The sequence below is a fragment of the Sciurus vulgaris genome (assembly GCF_902686455.1).
Source record: "Sciurus vulgaris genome assembly, chromosome: 12".
NCBI classification, from domain to species: Eukaryota; Metazoa; Chordata; class Mammalia; order Rodentia; family Sciuridae; genus Sciurus; species Sciurus vulgaris.
Window position 1 is genome coordinate 70,716,684 of NC_136473.1, and position 19,925 is coordinate 70,736,608.

The 19,925-nt window shown below is 38.3% G+C and overlaps 1 long non-coding RNA gene across 2 annotated transcripts in view; it reads left to right on the top strand.

Annotated features, from left to right (window-relative positions):
- LOC306641864 overlaps positions 1-19,925 on the top strand; it is a 178,567-nt gene that overhangs the window by 17,143 nt on the left and 141,499 nt on the right. The window lies entirely within an intron of this gene.

The following is a 19,925-nucleotide window of genomic DNA, read 5'->3' on the forward strand; positions in this document are numbered from 1 at the left end:
TTCTTAATCACCATGGGCAAAATTGCAACTGGTTGGTGAATGAAATATTTATGCTTTGAGGAATTGGTGTTCTAATCTGTTTCTATTTATACCAATGATCAACTATTTTGCAGTGAGGAGGAGGATAATTTTTTTTTTTTCCCTGTGATCTGCGTACATGCTTCTAAATGACTAATGAAGTCAATCTGGGCCTGGCAGATTTTGCCTCCACTTAGACAGACAATGCTTGTGGACGTTGTGTGATTTCTCAGCTTGCTACTTCTCTGTTCCCATTGCAATGATCTCATTATTGGCATTTTGTTTTCGAAGTGTTATCTCTCATTTTACATCATGCCTCTCTGTGGCTTGGCCCTAAAACACTACCTACTTTAAAGGTTTTTTTTCTTATACAACTGAGATTATCTTCTTTAAGAATATTCTGAAGATCAGCCATGTGTGATGGGTCCCTGTAATCCCAGAGACTCAGGAGGCTGAGGCAGGAGAATCCTAAGTTCAAGGTCAGTTTTGGTAACTTCATGAGACCCTGCCTCAAAATAAAAATAGTTAAAAGGTCTCGGGATATAACTCAGTGGTAGAGTGCCCCTGGTTTCAATTCCCAGTAATTCTCTCTCTCTCTCTCTCTCTCTCACACACACACACACACACACACACACATTCTGTAGAGTAAACATCTTTTGTTAGCAAATTTATTTTGGTGGAGTTGGGAGAGGGGAGTTCATGTTCTCATAACTGTCTTCTTTGGTTGGAATGGAAGAACTGACTTTGGAATCAATTGGAATTGAGATCAAGCCGGACTGGGTCTATTCTCTAGATCTCATGAGAAAAACTGAATAGCATGAAGGAAATGAGGAACAGAATTGGTTCCTTTCCTCTTCTCTGGACCCTACTACACATCTTTTCTGCTGTCACCTGGCCCTACTTTCCTTATAAGATAGTCCCTTTCCCCCACGGGCATTTTCTGGTGCTGCACTTGAGCTCAAGTGCAGTCCATCATGCTATTCAAATGAGAAATGTCAAGTAAAGTCCATCCTTCTAAGTTCATTTTGGCTTTTATCCATGCTATTTTGAATTGTCCCACCTTTCTCTCTGTGATTCTCCACTTATTTCCATGACCAGGTCCCAGACTCCCCATTAGAAAACCATATATTACCCAGCTTCCTCAGCTACCCTGTGCCCTCCAGTGCAATGAGGTCATGTTGCTACTCATGGGATGGGGTAGGAAAAAGATCAGCAAGAAGTGGACTCTCTCCATCTCCACGGCATTTCTTTCAATGTCGTCAATTTCTAATCATACATATATTTCTTGTAACTTATTGACTGCTCACCCTTGCCTCAAAGGCTGAATAAAAGCTGGGAAATGTGTACACTTTCATGTAAACATGAAATATTTCAATCTGTGAGCTATCGGGGTGAATGTAGGGGAGAGGAACTCATTCGTGGGAATTTTTGCTCACCCTCAAGAGATGAAATGAAAACAAAACCCTGGTGGGTTTTGTCTCCTTGTGGGCAAACTGGTATGGACTGAGAAAGTCAATTAACTGTATTCATCAATTTTTGTCTCTGGATGGAGTCATGAGACTAAGACCCAGAATTCTTGGTCCCATCCCTTTTGCGACACTAAAGATAAAACAAACTTGGCATATTTCATCAACCTGGTTTCTGATTCTTTGTCTCACAGAAGGCTCAGCTGAACACTGGATCCCTCACCAGTGCAACAATCAAAAACTCAGAAACCCTCAGCCGCCTCCAATGATGTCACAAAACCCGCAAGAACGCTCACCGCTGAGTTGGGCATAGGTCCAGCAAACACAATTCTTTCTGCCAGTTATTCAGAGTCTTTGACAGATTAGGTGGTCTTTTTAATTTTTTTTTTCTTCTTCTTCATCTTTTATTTTATTTTTTTTCATCCTCTTAAAAGGCAGTTCAGTTTACCTCTAAGCAAGACATTAGCTCTGGCTGCCCCAAATAACATTTTAATTGAAGTCTCAGTCCAAACAAATGCTCGGCCTCTTTATTAACCCCAACAGTGTAATTTTTCAACTTAAGACTGATTCAGGGGAACTGTCTCACTTAAACTGCCATGCAGCGGAACATGGCGGTTTTCCTCAATCAGTCTCTTTTCTGACCTTAATTTGAACCTTAATCTCTTTTAACCATGTTCTCTTTATTAGCTGCTCATAGCCGTGGCACAACACTAATTTTCCTGTTTTTAGGCTCTCAGTTTACAGAGGTATTTCACTCCCCTTTCTGCCCCCAAATGTAACCATCAGGTTTCATGGACCTTTTGGGGAAAGGGAAGGAAATACTTATTCCTAACTTTTTTTTTTTTTTTTTTTTTTTTCCCTTTTGGCTCAGTAACTTAAATAGCTGCTTTGCAAAATGTTCCGTAGAATTTTAATTGTTTATTTCTGGAATGCATAAGGTTTATGTATCAAAAGAATTTACACTTGTCAGAAAAAACTGAAGAACATTTGAAAATGATGATGAGAGATTTTTCCTCAATGGACTCACACTTATAAAATAAAGTGGAAAACTAAGACTATCATCTTAATGATTTGGGCAAAAACAATATATTTTTATTAGAAACCTTTAACCTTTCAGGGGAGACCTGAATTATTCAGATAATTGCTTTAATTTCTTCCTTCATTTTCATGCTTAGATATATTAATGAGTAACAATACAGAAAAAATTTTTTTCTTAATTATACCTTCCCATTCTTTTGACATTGGTAAAATGATCCAAATTAAAAAGAAAAGAAAAAGCACCCTTTTCAATAACAATGAAAAAAAAAATGTGTTTCACTATTTGGAGTGTACCTTAATATAGCAGAACTATGTAGGTAGAAAAACAGTGCTTATGATCATGTGCTCAATTAAATTTATTATAGGTTTTTGTACTTTTTGGCGTTGCAATGAAAGCATATTAGTTATTATTCTTTATAACCTAATTGGAGGCTTTGTATCTGGTTACCCCTCTGTTCTCTGCTTAATACAATAGTTTGTTGATTGCAAAAATTACATTTCTGTGACTTTAAAGTCCTAGAACTAGGTTTGTCATTGGAAGTTGAAGATTCATGCCGGCATTTGGAGGGCAAGGGACTGTGTGCCCTCTGAGTGTGAGGAGGTAGGCAGCTGGGAACAATTGTCTCTTCCCTGCGGTGTTTGGTGGCATTAGCAACACGTTTGCAGTGTTTGCACGATAAACTTTGCCTGGCTTTAACAATTAGTAGAATTGAATCAGATTTCTCTGAAATCATAGTTCATTGTACATTATTAAATCCCATTATTCAAGAAGTTACTGCGATGATTATAAAACTTCCCAATATCTCAAAAGTCCTGCCTCCTTTCCCATGTATTTTCTTTAAAGTTTATCATTTGCTTCTTTGATAGACCAGGTTTCTTTTTCTTTGCTATTGGTACTTACTGGGAGAGCTAAGAGCTAATTTGAAAATACATCATTGAAAGGACAGAAAAAAATGAGATGTGAAAAAAAAAATGGTTGAAGATTCTTAATTAGTCCATTATTTGACACGCACGATTTAACATGGTATGCTTAGCATTGTGCATTCCCCAAAAGAACAAGGCTCCTTTTTTTTTTTATCCCAAACTTTAACTCCCTCTCATTCATTATATCCCTTCTTGTCACTTTCCATTAGCTGATCATGACATCCTTTGCTAGAAGGGCGAGCAAGCAGATTACTTCCAAACTGGTGTAAGTGACACTCAAAAGACTGGCCTGAAGGGGGTTCTGTGATAGCAACAAGCTCCTCAGCCCCTGGAGTTGGAGAATGTCACTTTAATAATATATCGGAGTCCATTGTCACATCATTTCTGTAGTGAGTTGGCAGCTTTCCAGGAGTGGTAAGAATGGATCTTTTGCTGGAACTTATGGGCAATTGTGTCTAATGGTATTACTGTTGCTAATAATAATGATGATGATAATTATAAGAACAATATATTTCCCCAATCCAACACTCCTGGCATCTTGCATTTTTCAGATGAGGAAACTAACAACCAAAAAATTTAAACTGTCCGTGATCATAGGTGAGGGAGCTGAGATTTTAATTGAGGTCATGCTTGTTTCTATTAGGGCAGCACACCAACTTAATAGGAGACTTCAGCATTTCTTCCTAAATCTGAAGAGTAAAGAAATGATCAAAAAAGTATTCATTTTACTGCAACTGAAAAAAATATCATCATGGGGCACTTTGAAAATGGGGGCAGAGGATGAGTGAATGAATTAGCCAGGGTCAAACAAACATGGATAGATTTTGCTAAGAAAAGAGTATGTGATGATCTGATCAGATCAGCCATGGAGACATGAACTGTTCCCCAATCTGGCCTCTCCAATCCCTCCCCTATTCCCAACAATTTGACGTTGGGAACAGACTTTCAGCCTTAAAAGAGGTCTAACCCAGGAAGAGACAACAGCAGACCCGCATTTGAACAGTACTGGGATCAATTCTGGCTACCAGTCAGATCCGGACCCTAACTTTTGGCCTTATATGGTTTTTCTGCTTCTGAGAAAATCAAGTTTTTTTTTTTTTTTTGTTTGTTTTTTTTTTTAATCTAGTTTTAGCTTCTTTCCTTCATCAAGCAAGTGCTAGCTTTTTTTCTTTTTAAACCAGTAACCTTTTGAAAATTCTGAAATTCTTATAAAATAGAGAAAATGAAAATACAGAGCAGTGCTTTGAATGAGATAAAAATCATTGGTTACTTCATCACAAGATGTGTTAGTTTTCCATCGCTCTGATAAAATACCTATGAAAATCAACTTATAAAGGAAAGATTTATTTTTGGCCCCTGGTTTCAGAGGTTTTAGGTCAAGGACACTTGGCCTTGTTGCTTTGGGCTATGGCAAGGCAGAGCATCATGGCAGGGAATATGTAGTGGACCCAAACGCCTTCCTTGTGGAGGGTATGAAGCAAAAAAAGAGAAATGGGTTGGCGTTCCAATAAATCCTTCAAGGGCACACTCTCAATCACTTGCCTTCCCAAATTAAGGAAGACTTTCACCACTTCCCAATAGTGCCATCAGCTGGGGACCAAGTCTTCAACACATGAGCCTTTAGGGGACATTTATTTTGTGTTGTTGGTAATAGGGATTGAACCCAGGATTCTTAACCACTGAGCCACATCCCCAGTCCTTTTTAGTTTTTATTTTTTTAATTTTGAGACAGGGTCTCACTAAGTTACTTAGGGCTTCACTAAGTTGCTGAGGCTGAGCTTGAACTTGAGATCCTCCTGCCTCAGCCTCCTGAGTCACTGGGATATAGGCATGCACCACTGCACCCGGCTTTAAGGAACATTTATGATCCAAACCGTAAGGGTAGGCAAAGACTGGTAAAGTGTATGTCATTCAAGTTCAGTCTATTTATACATACATTAGCCAGGAAAAAAATGATGGTTATAAGGACAGAGTCTGAATCAGACTACCTGTGTTTAATCTAAGTACCATCCCTAACAGTGTAACCCAAGTTGTCTGCACCCCATATTTCTCATATGTGAAATACCTCCGCCATTTGATTATTGTGACAATTAAGAATCTAATAAACATAAAGCAGTTGGCCTGTGGGAATCTCTTTTCACATGGGTCCAATGGTCTTGTCCTTTCCCCTGATTATGATTGTGCCCCAGACTACTTCATTCCAAGCCCATAGATGACTTCATTCCCCAGCCATGCTTCTGCCCCTTCTCAGTCCATGTGGTTGGATCAGCCTTCTGATATCACCTCAGGATTTTCCTGGTCTCAATTCCTATACCTTTAACCATAACTCTTAAATAAGTATTGCCAGAATCTTATTTTCATGTTACAAGCTGTATGTATTTCTGCCTGGAAGCCTTGCTTACCCAGCCTGGCACCAAGACAAAAATCTGAGCAGCCCTTCTTGTTCTCATTCTCATCTGTCTTGAACTCCTTTAAGTTAGTGCAGATGAGATCAGGGGTCAGTGATCGCAAAGAGAGCAACAGCAGGAACCCACAATTTCGGACCTCTGGAATGTCAGTGACAAATTAAATACATATACACGATATAAGGGCAGGTATATTTTAAAAAAAAAATGTAAATGTAAAAATGGAAGGTAATTATAGAGAATTTTATTTCTTCATTAGTTCCTTGTTTTTTTTTTTTTTTTAAACTCATCCGTTGCTAAGTCCATCTCTCAGAAATCTTTGTACCATGAGAAAGCAAATCTATTTATCTATCATCTATCTTTTTAAAATTGGGGGAGTGCATGTGATGGGAGTGTAAATGGCCAGCAACAGGAAAGGAGGAAGGGGGAATTACATTTAATGAAGCTGGGAGTTCACATGGACCATTCAGACTTAGGGAAAATAAATGTTGATTTTATATGCCAAAGTCTTGAAAGGGGCCTGACGGCTCAAGGCTTTGGTGTGTTTTTCCAGATGGCAGATGCCATTTTGTGTTTTGCATAAACTGACTAAATTTGCTTGCTCTTTGTACTTATTTCACAGGAAACCATTCTCTGCTTTCAATAGGACAGAAGAGCTCCTTGGCACTGGCGCCCTCCTGGTCTGGTGAGAGGAATGGTTAAGGGACTATTTTGAGGATGTGCAGGCATCATCCAAAGCTTCTAAATCCAGAATGAGGAGAGGTTGACCAGGGCTTTGGATCCTTCTTGCCTGAGGATGGTTCTGGCTCTGTGAGCAAGTCAGAGAAAGTCACCTGTGCTGGGGAAACTCTCTAGTTTGCCCATTTATGATCTCCAGGGATGACAAATAGGTTCATTGAGCTCTTGTTTCAATTATTTTACATCCTGCTAAATGCTAGCTGTGTGATCCTGTAACTTAATTCCTCTGTGCTTCAGTTTTATACATACACACATACATGCACATGTGCACACATACAAGTTAGGATGATAATAACAACATAACTCTTAGGATTGTTTTGAGGATTCCATGAGTTAATCCACATAAAGGATTCAGAAGAGTACGTGGCATATTGTAAGTGCTTAGGATATGTTGGTAGTTATGAATTGTTATGATTAACTTCTATGAGAATTCACATATTTTTTCTTTATTTTTGACTGATTGCCCAATTAGTTCATCATTATTATGCTAACTCTTTAGGCCACATTAGTGGAAATAGACTGATAATAGAGTGATGAAACTACATTTTTGCATTCAAACAGGAGATAAGCTAAAATTCTTGAAGTAATACTTTATTTCCCATACATGTCACAATGTTTTCTTTTTGTTTTATTGTTTTATTTATTTATTTTTTGTATCCAGGGGATTGAATACAGGGGTGCTTCACTCCTGAGCCACATTCCCAGCCCTTTTTATTTTTTTATTTTGAGACAGGGTCTTGCTAAATTACTTAGGGCCTCACTAAGTTGCTGAGGCTGAACTTGAACTTGTGATCCTTCTCTCTCAGTCAATGGAATTATAGGCTTAGGTCACCAAACCCAGCAGTATCACAATTTTTAAAATCCATTTACCCACTGATGTACAATTAAGTTGTTTTTGTATCTTGGGTATTTTGAATCATTTTGCAGTGAACACATGTAGGTCTATTTTCAACTTTTTTTAGGTTTTTTTTTTTGGCCGTGTTGGGGATTGAACACAGGGCCTTGTGCATTCCAGGCAAGCACATTGAGCTAGGCCCCCAGCCCCCAATTTTCAACTTTTTGAGGAATCTCTATGATGAAAAACTCAAATTTCTGAGCAGAATGATTCTTGACCAATATACTGGGAATCATTTCATAGTACACTAACTATTTAGAATAGAATTAAACCCTTGTTCTTTTGTCCTAAACCCAAAATATAAAATATAGAATGCAGTGAAGAAATAGTTACTTATGCTGATCACTTCTTATGGAGAAATGTGGCATTTGAATATTAGGAAACGTTCAAATTTTATATTTTCACAAATGTATTTTTATTTCCCATCCAAAACACAAAAGGATAGAAGTTCAATGAATGAAACAAAACTCTCTAACCACTGTGCTTGTGTTATTGGGTAATTGAAAATAGTCTCAATCACTTTTGCTATTCTCATCTAGCAGTGGTGAGTGATTCCTATTAATAAAAAATAAAGAGCAATAACTCAGGACTTGAAACTTTTACCCCAAAGCCAGTATGAAACCTGAAAAACTAAAGAGCATGGAACATAGAAGTGTGGAAAAAGTCAACAGTATTGTGAATATTTTATTTCCTGCTTTAGATTTATTTTGACTTTCCTCTTCCACTCCCATAATTCCCAACAGTAAGAATATGATAATATTCAAGTCGAAGTCAGAGGAATAGAAATGACTCCAGCTCCTAAATTTGACCAGATGATAGCTCCATCTTTTTGTCTTGCCCTCACATTTAGAAATGGCTCAGAGACCTGGTGCCATGATGCACAACTATAATCCCAGCAACTTGGGAGGTTGAGGCAGGAGGATCATGAGTTCAAAGCCAGTCTTAGCAATTTAGAGAGGCCCTAAACCACTCAGCAAGATCCTGTCTCTAAATAAAATATAGAAAGGGCTGGGGATGTGGCTCAGTGGTTAAGAAGTGCTCCTGGGTCCAAACCTCAGTACCAAAAAAAAAAAAAAAAAAAAAAAAAAACAAAAAAAGTCTCAGAAAAGAATTTATTGTTAGCAGTAAAGCAGAGGAAAGTGAGTTCAAACAAGAGACAAAAGAAAAAGGAAGATAAGTTGGAAAGACCAGGAGGAAGCTGCATTGTGGTGGGAGAAAGAAATTTTATAGCAGCAAAAAAGAAAAGAAAAAGAACTTTATAGTCATTTGATGAGATGGTTAGCTGACCAGTGAAGATTTCCCCTCCACTCCCCGCAAGCAATTGCTCATCCAGAGGTGACCCAACCCTTGCCTCCTCTCCATCTTTTGACTGAAAAATGCCAGGATAAACTCAGTACCACTCCCTCATAGGAAATATAAAACATAACATGGAAGACATATGTATATCCCTCAATCACTGCTCAGAGGAATATTCACATTAGAATTTTTGTGCCTGAGAAATAAACCTTTATATGTTAGGATGAACTGAGCTTTGGGGCGTCACTTATTATACCACTGAGCTTTCCTTACACTGACTAACACACACATTGATATCAGAAGGGAGCTCTAGAAGCAATTGCCTTTTGTTTTTCATCTTTGCATAAAAACCAGTTAACTCTTTCCTGATATCCTTATTTTTCTTCATTGCTGAAAGCAGCTAAGAACAGTCAACACATAGTATTTATCACTTATAAACTCAAGAGTCTTGTGGTCTGACTTTCAGGTTCCTAAAGGCAACAGCTTTGCTGAGTATTTCCTCACAGCATAATGGATCTCTAGCCATCCAGGCTTATATATCTTCTTCTAGCAACCCACAAAGTCAATGTCACTTAATTTTTAGGGTTTTGTTACAGAACACAGCATTTAAGAGCAAATATTACCATCAAGTTTAATCAGAAAATAGAAAGTTGATCCAATATAATGGATTCAGATGGAAGAACACAAATCCCACCCTCCCTCCCAACTTATTTGTAGCCATTAGATAAATTCTTCGTAATAGGATGTGAACAGAAGTACTGTGCCACCTTTAGTCCAGGTAGTAGAAAGAGAGTGAGAGCAAGAGAGAGATGGAAGGAATATGAGTGTCTGTGTGTGCACGTGCATGTGTGTGCACTTGGAAGACGTGAATTCTATGATCCCAATGTATAACTGCAAGATGAAAGCCAGTCAACCAACATCCTGAACAAGAACTAAACTTTATTTTGCTATACTATTCATGAGTTTGGGGGTCATTTATTACTGAAACATAGCTATTCTATTCTGATCCTAAGTGTTTCAATGAGTAAGGAATTTAGTGCAAGGGATTAGAAGTTTTATAGAGTCATTGGGTGGTCTGGGGAATGAAGGTCAAGAAAGTTGTTACTAACTTGAAGGAAATCTGACTGAGGAATCACTGAGTTGCTACTGACGATTTCAGCTGTCTATAGCACTGAAGTGGGTGATTCTCGGGAGGATGCTCAGGCGTGACATATATCCCATGCTTTCCACCTACCAATGCCCACACACCTGTCTTGATAGAGAAAAAAAATTTTTTCTCTTCCTCCTTCTAGGGATTTCAAGAGTACCTCTCAATGGCAGATTATATCAAGAAGCCTACTGGCAATGAAGCCTGGCATGTAGATTCCAGGTTTTTCAGCTCTTGTGGTATGGGAGAAACTTAGGAGGGTAGAGATGGTACTCACTGTCCCAACAAATAATAGTCCGGCACAGTTGCTCCTTGTCTTTCCCATAGGAAATTCAAGTGGTCTTTCCATAATCTACCTTTCCTTGAAAGCTACTTGATAACAGATCTTAATCAATTATCTTTCCCTAGTGCCAGCAAATACCAGACAATAAATTGTTTTGTATTGATTTGAATGGAATGGTAACAGAATTAAAAGGAAATAATAAAGTTGTCCCATGACGTTTAAGTTATTTTTTTGACAACTTCTGTCCATAGAATCTGATAGTTCTCCTTAATAACTACTAGATTCTGTCCTTATTTAAGTCATTTTCCTTCCTAGCCTGCTTAGAGTGATTATAAAGAGTTTCTTGTCCAACCAATGACTTTGAACTTGAGCTCTAAGTTCTTTCTGCACAGTCAAAAGATGAATTTTTCAGTTCTCTGGTTTTTGTTGAAAACTGTCAATCATTTTTTCTTTGTTGTTTTAAACTATATTATCAAGTTGATTTACAGAGTTAGTCAAATGTTTTTTATATTTTATTCATTTGATTCTGAACAGTCTGAGGCTCTGACAATATTGGAATCTCTTTGGGAATAGGGGTTATGTGGATTCACACTGGGGCAGAGTGGGAAATATTTATGTAGTCAGTGGTGGGCTTGTACAGTAGTAAAGGCCCATTCAGCCACTAGAAATGGGCACTCAGGAAAAGGAGGAACAGACCCTGATTTCATTTCATCTGAAAAGGCTCGCTGATTAAATCCGTCCTCTTGATGTCTGTTTTCCTCACCAAAAAAGGGTACAGCTATTGTTCCTGTGGCAAGAATGGTGGTGGAATGACTCAGACTTATTTACAGCCATCAAAGAAATTAAAGATATGGATCATGTCATAATTAATCATCTTATCACTGTAAAGTGGTGAGCATATCCAGCTGAAGAGTGCTGTGTGCACAACAGCACAATTATGGGGGATGTGATGATGTCACGGCTGCTAGTGCCCAGCACTTAGCCTCTCTTTTCCATTCCCACCCACCCTGATCTCTGGCTATATTTAGTTGTTTTACACTATTACCTGGACCAAAGTCTGTTTTATGGAATTTAATAAATAAAGAGAAGAGTTAGAAAATCAAGCTCCACAAAGTCTGTTTTCCTTGGTTACCCCTGTTTCTTCTTGGTTAATATGTTTTCTCTTACTTTGTACCTAGAGTCATGGCTAAAACACAATCATGAGTTTACTTTGTGTAAAGGGAAGTAGGGCATTGGGCAATCATCTAATGAACACCGTCAAGATGGTTAGTGAATTTGGAAAATTCCACTTTCAAAAAAATTACTTTCTCTACTCTGTAGCAGATTTCCTCTTGGCCCTAATTGTCCACAGAGTTTTCCAATTTTCTGATAGTTTTTTACTGTTGTTGACATCACCTAAATTATTTAATGGATTTCATTGGATTCATTTGGTAACCCCTTCATCTATGTGGCCTCTTCTACCATTGCATCTACTTATTAAATAAATATTGAACACTCTCCCAGTTAATAAACTATTCTAAATCTAGTAATTTATTGAGACAATGTATTATTATCACTTATGGTTCTTGGGGTTGATGGGCTCAGCTGGGCAGTGCTTGCTTAGGGTGTCTTAGGGTGGTGGCAGTCAAATGGTAGTTTAGGCTGGAATCATCTAAAGGTTTCTTAACTCATATGCTAGGTTTTGGGCTGTTAAGGGATTTCTTTCTCTCCACATGGTTAGCTTGGGCTTTCTTAGAACTTGTTGGTGTCTTGGCAATCAGATTTCTTATATCATGACTGTCTTCTTCCTGAGAAAATGTTCTAAGAAATCCAGGAGGAAGTTACAAAGATTCTTAAACCTAGTCTTAGAAATCACATATACGACTTCTTCCATCTTTTATTTGCTTAAGCACTCATGGGTGAACACAGAATTTAGGGGCTGAAGCAATAGAGGCTCTCTCACCAGAGGAGAATGGTTTGTGCATTTAAGGGAGGAAAGAATTGATGTGGTCATTTTAATGAGAAGCTACCACAACTGTCTGCTTTGTGGCAGATACTATGCTAAGTGCAGGGATAACACATATGGAACAGGCAAATTTCTTGCCCTCATAGAGATTAGAATCTAGCTTAATTAGCTTTAACTGCCTTCACAATCAACTGCTGAGCAATGAGTACCAATACTAAGCCTATTTGTTAATCAAACTGGCAAAATAGCTCTTTTGATTTTTTGTGGGCTGGTCATTTTGGCTTTATCAATAAATAGAGTAAATAAAATTTGTGGGTATCTGATTCATAACCTGATGATTACCTTGATGAGCTTGTTCATTCCTGCATTTAAGAAATGCAGTCTTTAATACATAGAGCAACATTGGGGTATTCATTTGTTCTTCCATAAGAATGTCAAGTTCCTGCTATGCATGGAAGCTGACACTAACTTCTTTGACTTATAGTAGGGATTATTTAAAAAATGGAAATATCAGATTTTGACCCTAATGAGTTTCTATTCTTTCTAGTAGTTCTAATGGTGTGCACGTGGAGCATCTTGTCACAATTATAAAACAAGATGATGATCCCAGATGATGTCTGAAAAGACAGTATCAGCTTCCCTCCTGAGATTTTTAATTTGGAGAGAAGTAATTAATTGTTTGCCTCAGTTTTCTTCTCCCTTGTGCAGTTCAAGGAAGGTGATGTAAGTTTGTTAAGTAAAAGGAGATTTCAGGACAGGAATGTTGACATAAGAATTGGCGGTGTTTAGCAATTCTCAGGTCTTATCAGTTTTGGCAAAGCTTATGTCCATTCAGTGGTACTGCTATGAAGGGCTGGGGGAACAGCCTCATGATGTTACAAGAGATACCTTGACATTTCAGAAACAAAGGTCACAACCTGAAAAGGTGCAAGAGCAGGCAGAATTCCTGGACACACAGGTCAAGTTCTGCCATGAAGCTGGTATCATGTACTTTCTCATTGTGTATCTATGTAGCTATGTTTTTCATTTTGTGATAAAGGGGAATATTTTAAGTCCAACAACAACACATATTTTGACTTATTTACCTGGATGTTTCAAGCAAAACTAAATTTTGATTTGTCATATCAATTGTCCTCTATTTCTCCATTAACTTCAACTTCATGGCTCATCCTTCATCAATATGGCTCCTTTTCTCACACTAGTGAATCTTGTGTCCCTAGGTATGATTTACTAAATTAAACTTCTTTGCATTTCTCAAGCCAAAATTTATTCATCTGAAGTACCTGTCCTTATTTTCTCTAGAAAGTCATAATCGTCTGATTTTAATTATATCTCACTTTTTGCCAGCACATACTTGTTTGATATGTTATCTGGTGCCTGCTGCTATATCATTTCATAATTTTTCATGAGGACCTGATTTGCCCAACAGGATGATAAGCTGAATGGCAAGAACTTCTCCATACAAATATACATTAGCATATACATACATTTACCCTATTGGTGTGTGTTAGTAGATGTTTACATACCCTGGAGACACTTCTCAACAGCTGACCACTTCTCTGCACTTTCCTTTCCTTTTCTTTTTGGTTGATGGTTCTTGGGGGTGCTGGGGATTGAACCCAGGGCCTTCTGCTTGCGAGGCAAGCTCTTTCTCAACTGAGCTCTATCCCCAGTACTCCTATTGTATTCATAGGTTAAAGTCAAATAGAGTACTTTGTAGTTACTTAGTGAGTTGGATCAGTACATATGTCCTAGGGATAATGCAAAACGCTTTTAAAACTCTCAACTTCATATTCTCAACGATGAAACTAATCTAGATTATTGCTCATCTTATCCTCTGGGAAAATTCTTTGCAGAAATTCATAACAAACATTTAAGTACATGAGCTATGCAAGCACTTGTGATAGATTATTTGGGGGCAAAAATCAAGTTTTTCTTGAATTATTCAAGTCCTTATCTAACTCCTCAACTAAAAACTGTCCCTAAAATATCTTTGAATTTCTGTGTTAGTCTTGTGGGAGTTTATCCAAGCTTGTTTTTATTGGTCACAGTGGCATGGAAGACTTGAAGTTCTTCCTTGTAAACATTATCAGTATTTTCATCCCCTTCTGACTCCTTACATAAAATTTGAACAGAAACTTGAGATTGACCTCACAAAATTTTTTTAAAAATTCATATGTCACAGTACTCTTTCCTTTTCTAATCAATTTGCTGTCCCTAAAACCTTTTTTATTTACAAAGCATGGTGCTGCCACAGCTTATTCAATCCATGAGGTGCTTCCCGATTTGTCTGAGATTAGAGCCGCCAGGAAACCTTTTCAGTCCTCCAAATACCATGAATTATTTTGACATTCCTGATATTAACACACACAAAAAAAGCTTTCTTCTCATAATTAGACATATACTTAAAATGCAAATACTGCTGGAAGCATTAATATAATGATAGGTCCTTATTCACAGAAGCTGATAATGACTGATAGCAGATCTTCTCTTGACAACAGGTTTCAATTAGAACAAAGTAGTGATTGAGTTTGGGGGAATGACAGATCTCTGAATTCTTAAAGTAGTGAGTTCAGAAGTAGGGTTTCCATGCCTGATGGAGAATCTAAAGTGATTCCTTGGTGCATAGAAATAGGATATTAAAATTTCAATTTTATTTAATCTTAAATTAAGAGTTCTTGGTGCACATATTATTTTGAATTGATCCATAATAATTCCACATATTTATGGGGTACCATGTGATGTTTCAACGCATTTATACATTGTGTGATATTCAGATGATGTTCTTGATGCACACAAAAGAGTAATATGTATGTAATTTAGAAATAAAATGTACAGATTGAATACCTTCCAAATTATTTTTTTTAATCAATACATGTTTGTGATCTAAAAGTTTAGAAAACACTGCTTACAAGGGGAGAATGTGGATAAGACCCTCATGATGCTATGGGGAGAAACGGGAAATAGTTACAGAACAGGTGTTTGTGATTTCAGCATTGGCTCAGGTTACTAATGGTTCCAGTCATTTGATCAATAGGGAGTTCACTAACTCAATCTGACGCCTGACTGTCCCTTTTAAGATGTCAAGAAATTGCTCAATGTTAGGATGTTGACTGAAGAAAGAGGATTTTAGTCATACCTTTTTTTGTTGTTGTTGTTTTGTTTTCTCAAGGGTCTGATGGGAACAGAAAGTTTTGAGGGAGTTTACTGTTTGTGCAAGGTGACTGGTTGGATAAAGAAGTCCAAAGTTTTTTATCTGCAGAACAAATAAGGCCTGGTCAAAGGTAGCTGAAATGATTGTCTCCCACCTTGTCCCTTTTCCATGTCTAAGGGGATGTTTGTGCCTGTGGTTGAACAATGGAGAACCTGATCTATGTATGTTGAGTGGAGAGGAGGTGCGATTAGAGTATTACCAACTAAAAATAGTCACTGACCTTTATTCTGAGTTTGACAGGCAATTGATGATGGAGCTTATACAAAAAATAAGTTAAAAGAAGAAAAATCTATTTGTTGATGAGATATTGCTAAATATCCAGGATTGTTTTTCAGACAGCATCTGGGTGGCTGAGCTAAATGTTTTTTCTCTTTCCTCAGAGATATGCATGGCACAACTCTATAAAATACTGAAGTTAGTTTATGAATTCACAGTTGTTTGTTTGTTAGTCTGGAAGTTTATTAGTGGCAGTGGTTAATGACAACAGACAGTTGGATTGCCATGACCACTTCATGATAAGTACTGGCAAATATTCAGAATGGACAAACATTCTGGAAATGTGATTCATAGTGAGGAGCTTGACTAGTTTTTTAGAAGATAACTTTCTCTGCAAAAATATTGGTGGAAAGTGGAATGTGACTGAATGGCTGAGATAAGCACTTATTTTGGGAAAAAATAATTTGTAGAATATCAGATTAGCCAATTAATGAAAAAAGGCTTTGGATCTTAGAGATCCTTATTATCCAGATGTGTACTCACCTGTTATTTTGGCTGCTATCGTTTCTGTTGGAACTTAAGGCATATAAAACCAGTTAAAGAGGCATCTGTCTTGAAGTATAATGAATGAACCAGCAACCAATTATGAACAGAAGTTAAGCAGATTAAGGAGATGAATTCTCATTTTTAAAATTAGGTCTTGGAGAAACTTTATCCAACATGTTTCTTTTTTAATTTTACCAATTTGATAGACGAAAATTAGATAATTTTATTTAGCATTTCTTTTGTTAGTGAGAATCCAATAATGTTTATTATCCAAGAATTGTTCCTCAAGGAAATATTTAAGAAAGGGTTTAGACATATATAACAAAACTTCTGCCTAATTTTTGATGTTTGTAAACAATCCTGATGGGGATTAAATTCTAACATGGGAAATCCACATAAAATTGTTTTTGTTCATGTGAATATGCATAGTTACACAAGTAATAATTGAAACTGGTTAATGCCCATATTTTCTGAATAACCATAATATTTATTGGTACACTTGTCGAAAATTAAAAAGAAAAGCCCAAATATTCCCATACAGAAAAGTTAAGTTCCAAGTTTTTAAACCTAAGCCCTGCTATGACCTATGGCTCGGAATTTCACTTATTACCACCTATTCAAGTAGAAAAATTAATTACAGTAAAAACTTGGGTTTGCTATTTGAAAGTTCTTCTACTATGAGCTGTGAGACATTGAACCAAGTAGTAAATAGGGTTGAACTCTTTCAAAGTCCACAGTAGATAAATAGCTTTCTGAGTATGTGAATTTACAGGTTTTCCCGAAAATCATTACCTTACATCAGGCTGTAAGAGCAGGGCTAACAACACTGTGCGTCATGAATTGTCTGTTCTGCCTTCAATATGGTTGCTTTGGGAGGAAGGTGGTTGACTGTGGGCAGGTGTGAAGGTTGAGAGAGAGAAAGTGAACTGCAGGAGTAGATACAACAGGGGAGTTTGTGATCTACAGATGCCACATCTGTAGAATATCAGTTTAGACAATCAATGAAAATAAAAACCATCATTTTATAACCAGACACATTAAGGCATTTGGTGAAGAAGATGACAGAATGGAAGAGAAAAGAGAGTTACAGAAGGTCAGAGACGGGAGAGATGGAGCGATAGCACACCCGAGGTGTAGGGCTGGCAGGCCTCAGGCTCCGAGGGCCTGGTTTTCCAATCTGGCACTCAGCTCATTGAGTCTGTTTATTCAGCTACAGTATCAGACGTTCCCTTTTCCTGCCCAAAGAAGTCCCCTTTGAAGAACTGCTCTGCTGGGGAGTAGTTTCCCCTTGGACGGGCTACTCCTGTTTGCAGTCCTAAAGGAAAAGAACTGGAAATGTCACAAGAATGTTCTTTAAAGCGATATTCCAGCACCACGTGAGGGGAGGATGAAATAGCTGTAAAAGATGTATTTCCTGGTTGAGGTATTTTTTTCCCCTCTCAAGTGAATTTAGCACTGAACAAAGGTATCACATGAATGGGATCGGGGTCAGATGTTCTTGGGTACCTCCAGATCTGTGTGGGCAGGTTGAGGCTGGGGGTGGGAGATCACTGGGCAGAACAGCAGCATATCAAGCTTCTGTAGGCCTAGAGAGAAGGCACACATCTGCAAGAGCCAGAGAGAATTCAATAGGCCCTGCCTACCTAGTCTCTCAAGTCTTTATCTGCAAAGGCCTCAGTGGTGGTAACTTATCAGACAACTGGCCTACGCTTTCAAAGCAAAGCAGCAGATGGAAGATCCTCCAGTGAATTGGGGGACAAAGTTCGTAATCAAATTAGATAATTTCAGAGGTCAAGAAGTTTACTTTGGGGTCTCACATTAATTTCTTGAATTTCAGAGATACTTTTTCAAAGAAGTTTTTCATCTAGTCCACACGTTAGCCCTGTGAAGGAGCTAGGGAGGATATCAGTCTCCTGAATTTTCCTCTTTGGAAAAGGTCATGGCCAAAGAAAAAGAGATGGTTTCCTAGCTCATTACTGGCGGGGCAGAACGACAACCCAGGCCTCCTGACTCTTGGACCAGGTCTCTTTTCTCTGTGTTCTTGGGACCTGTACAAAGTGACAGTGGGAGTTTCAGAAAAAAGGGAAGGTGACATTTTCTATCTCCTCCCAGGCATGTAGAAAGTCACTGTGACTTTGAAGCCACTGCTTTGCTGTGCCCAAATGCTCTCTCGGGGACTGGCCTTAGGGAGGAGATTCAAAGTAAAACCTTCAGAGGGTAAGTCTCATATTCTAGTCACTGTGGCTGCCCATGCCTGTAGTTGGTTTGTTCAGTCTTTACCTGTACCACATAAAACAGGAGTTCTCCAGAATGAAAAGGGTTCTTTGTTCCATATCTGAGATGAACCCTTTGAGTAAGAGATGTCACTTCATGGTGAGGCCTGATTTTCTAGGAGAGAGGACAGGATCCGCACACTCTCCCTGACTCCTGACTGAGAGTCTGTGACTCACGATGACTCTTGGCCTAGGCATGAGGTTCATGCATCAGGGAACAGAGGGCACTAACAACACAGACTTTATCCAGGAGCGAGAATGACAAGAATCTCCTTCAAGGGAATATGGAGCCTTTCCAGTTTTCAACTCAGAGGGAAAACAGGAAGAAATGTTACTTACAGGCAGTTTGTCCTGCCTTGGTACACAGAGCCTTATAGTTCATCTCTTTCCTGGATGTGTGTCTTCTCTCTACATGTAGTACAAAAGCTGCTTGACATTGGAGCCATATCTTAGAATGATATGTATCCTCTAAGGGTGCCTAGCATTTAAAATATCTGATGAATGAATAGGAATGCATTTTCAACCAATCCCTTATCCAAGAGTTTTTCAGTCTACTGTTCAAATCAGAATCACCTGGGGGCCGAGCTTGTGTACTTTGAACTAAGTCCCAAGATGAATCTCGTGCACACCAAAGTTTGAGAATTATTGCTTTATCCATTTTCGCCTGACTTTGAAAACTCTTCGTGACTTTGAGTAGTGCTATAAGCACAAACACAATCTCGAATTCATGTAGTGTTTTATGGTTTATAAGGCTTATTTGACATTTTTGTCTAATTTGATTCTAATTTAATGGGGCTAATTTAAAACAGACCTCTCATGGGGTTCTTTTCCCAATCATTTTATAGAGGAAGAGACAGAGGAGTGATAATCTCTGGATCACACAGCCAATTTGTGAGAAAGCCTGGACCCATGCCTCCTGGGTCCCTGTGTAGTGCTCTTTCTGCCACAACCCCTGAAACTCCATACCTTTGTCAGCCATAGGTACTTTTTGTATGGGAGATGTTACTCCTTGCTTGCTGTCCAAGAAGGTGGGGACTATACCCATGATACATTGTGAAGTCCCTAGAAGCTAAGACTTCCTAGTGAAATCTACTGTAGAGTAAGAGACTAAGAATACCAATGCAGTGTCCTTTCATGCATATATTAGACATAATAATTAGAACAACATTTTCGTTCATTAAAATCAAGTTGGAAAAGCACAACTGGGAACTAGTGAGTGGTGAGAATCCTTTTCAGTAGTGACAGTCTGCTTTCTTGGTGACCTGTGGTTTAAATGCTCCTCTCCTGACTTCTCATCTCATTGTACTGAGACTAATGGAGAAAGAATGGGAAAGGGATTGAGACCCTAAAATACACCCTGAGTCCTGGATTCCCAGTGATGATAAGGCCAGCTCTGTCCAAGATGGCCATTTCAGATGTCTGTGAGGTTTACAGCTAGAGCCAGACAAGACTTCCGAGGACGTAGCTTGGACACCTGGGATGGTGCAAAGGTGAGGAACTTGGAACTCACTTAATTCAAAG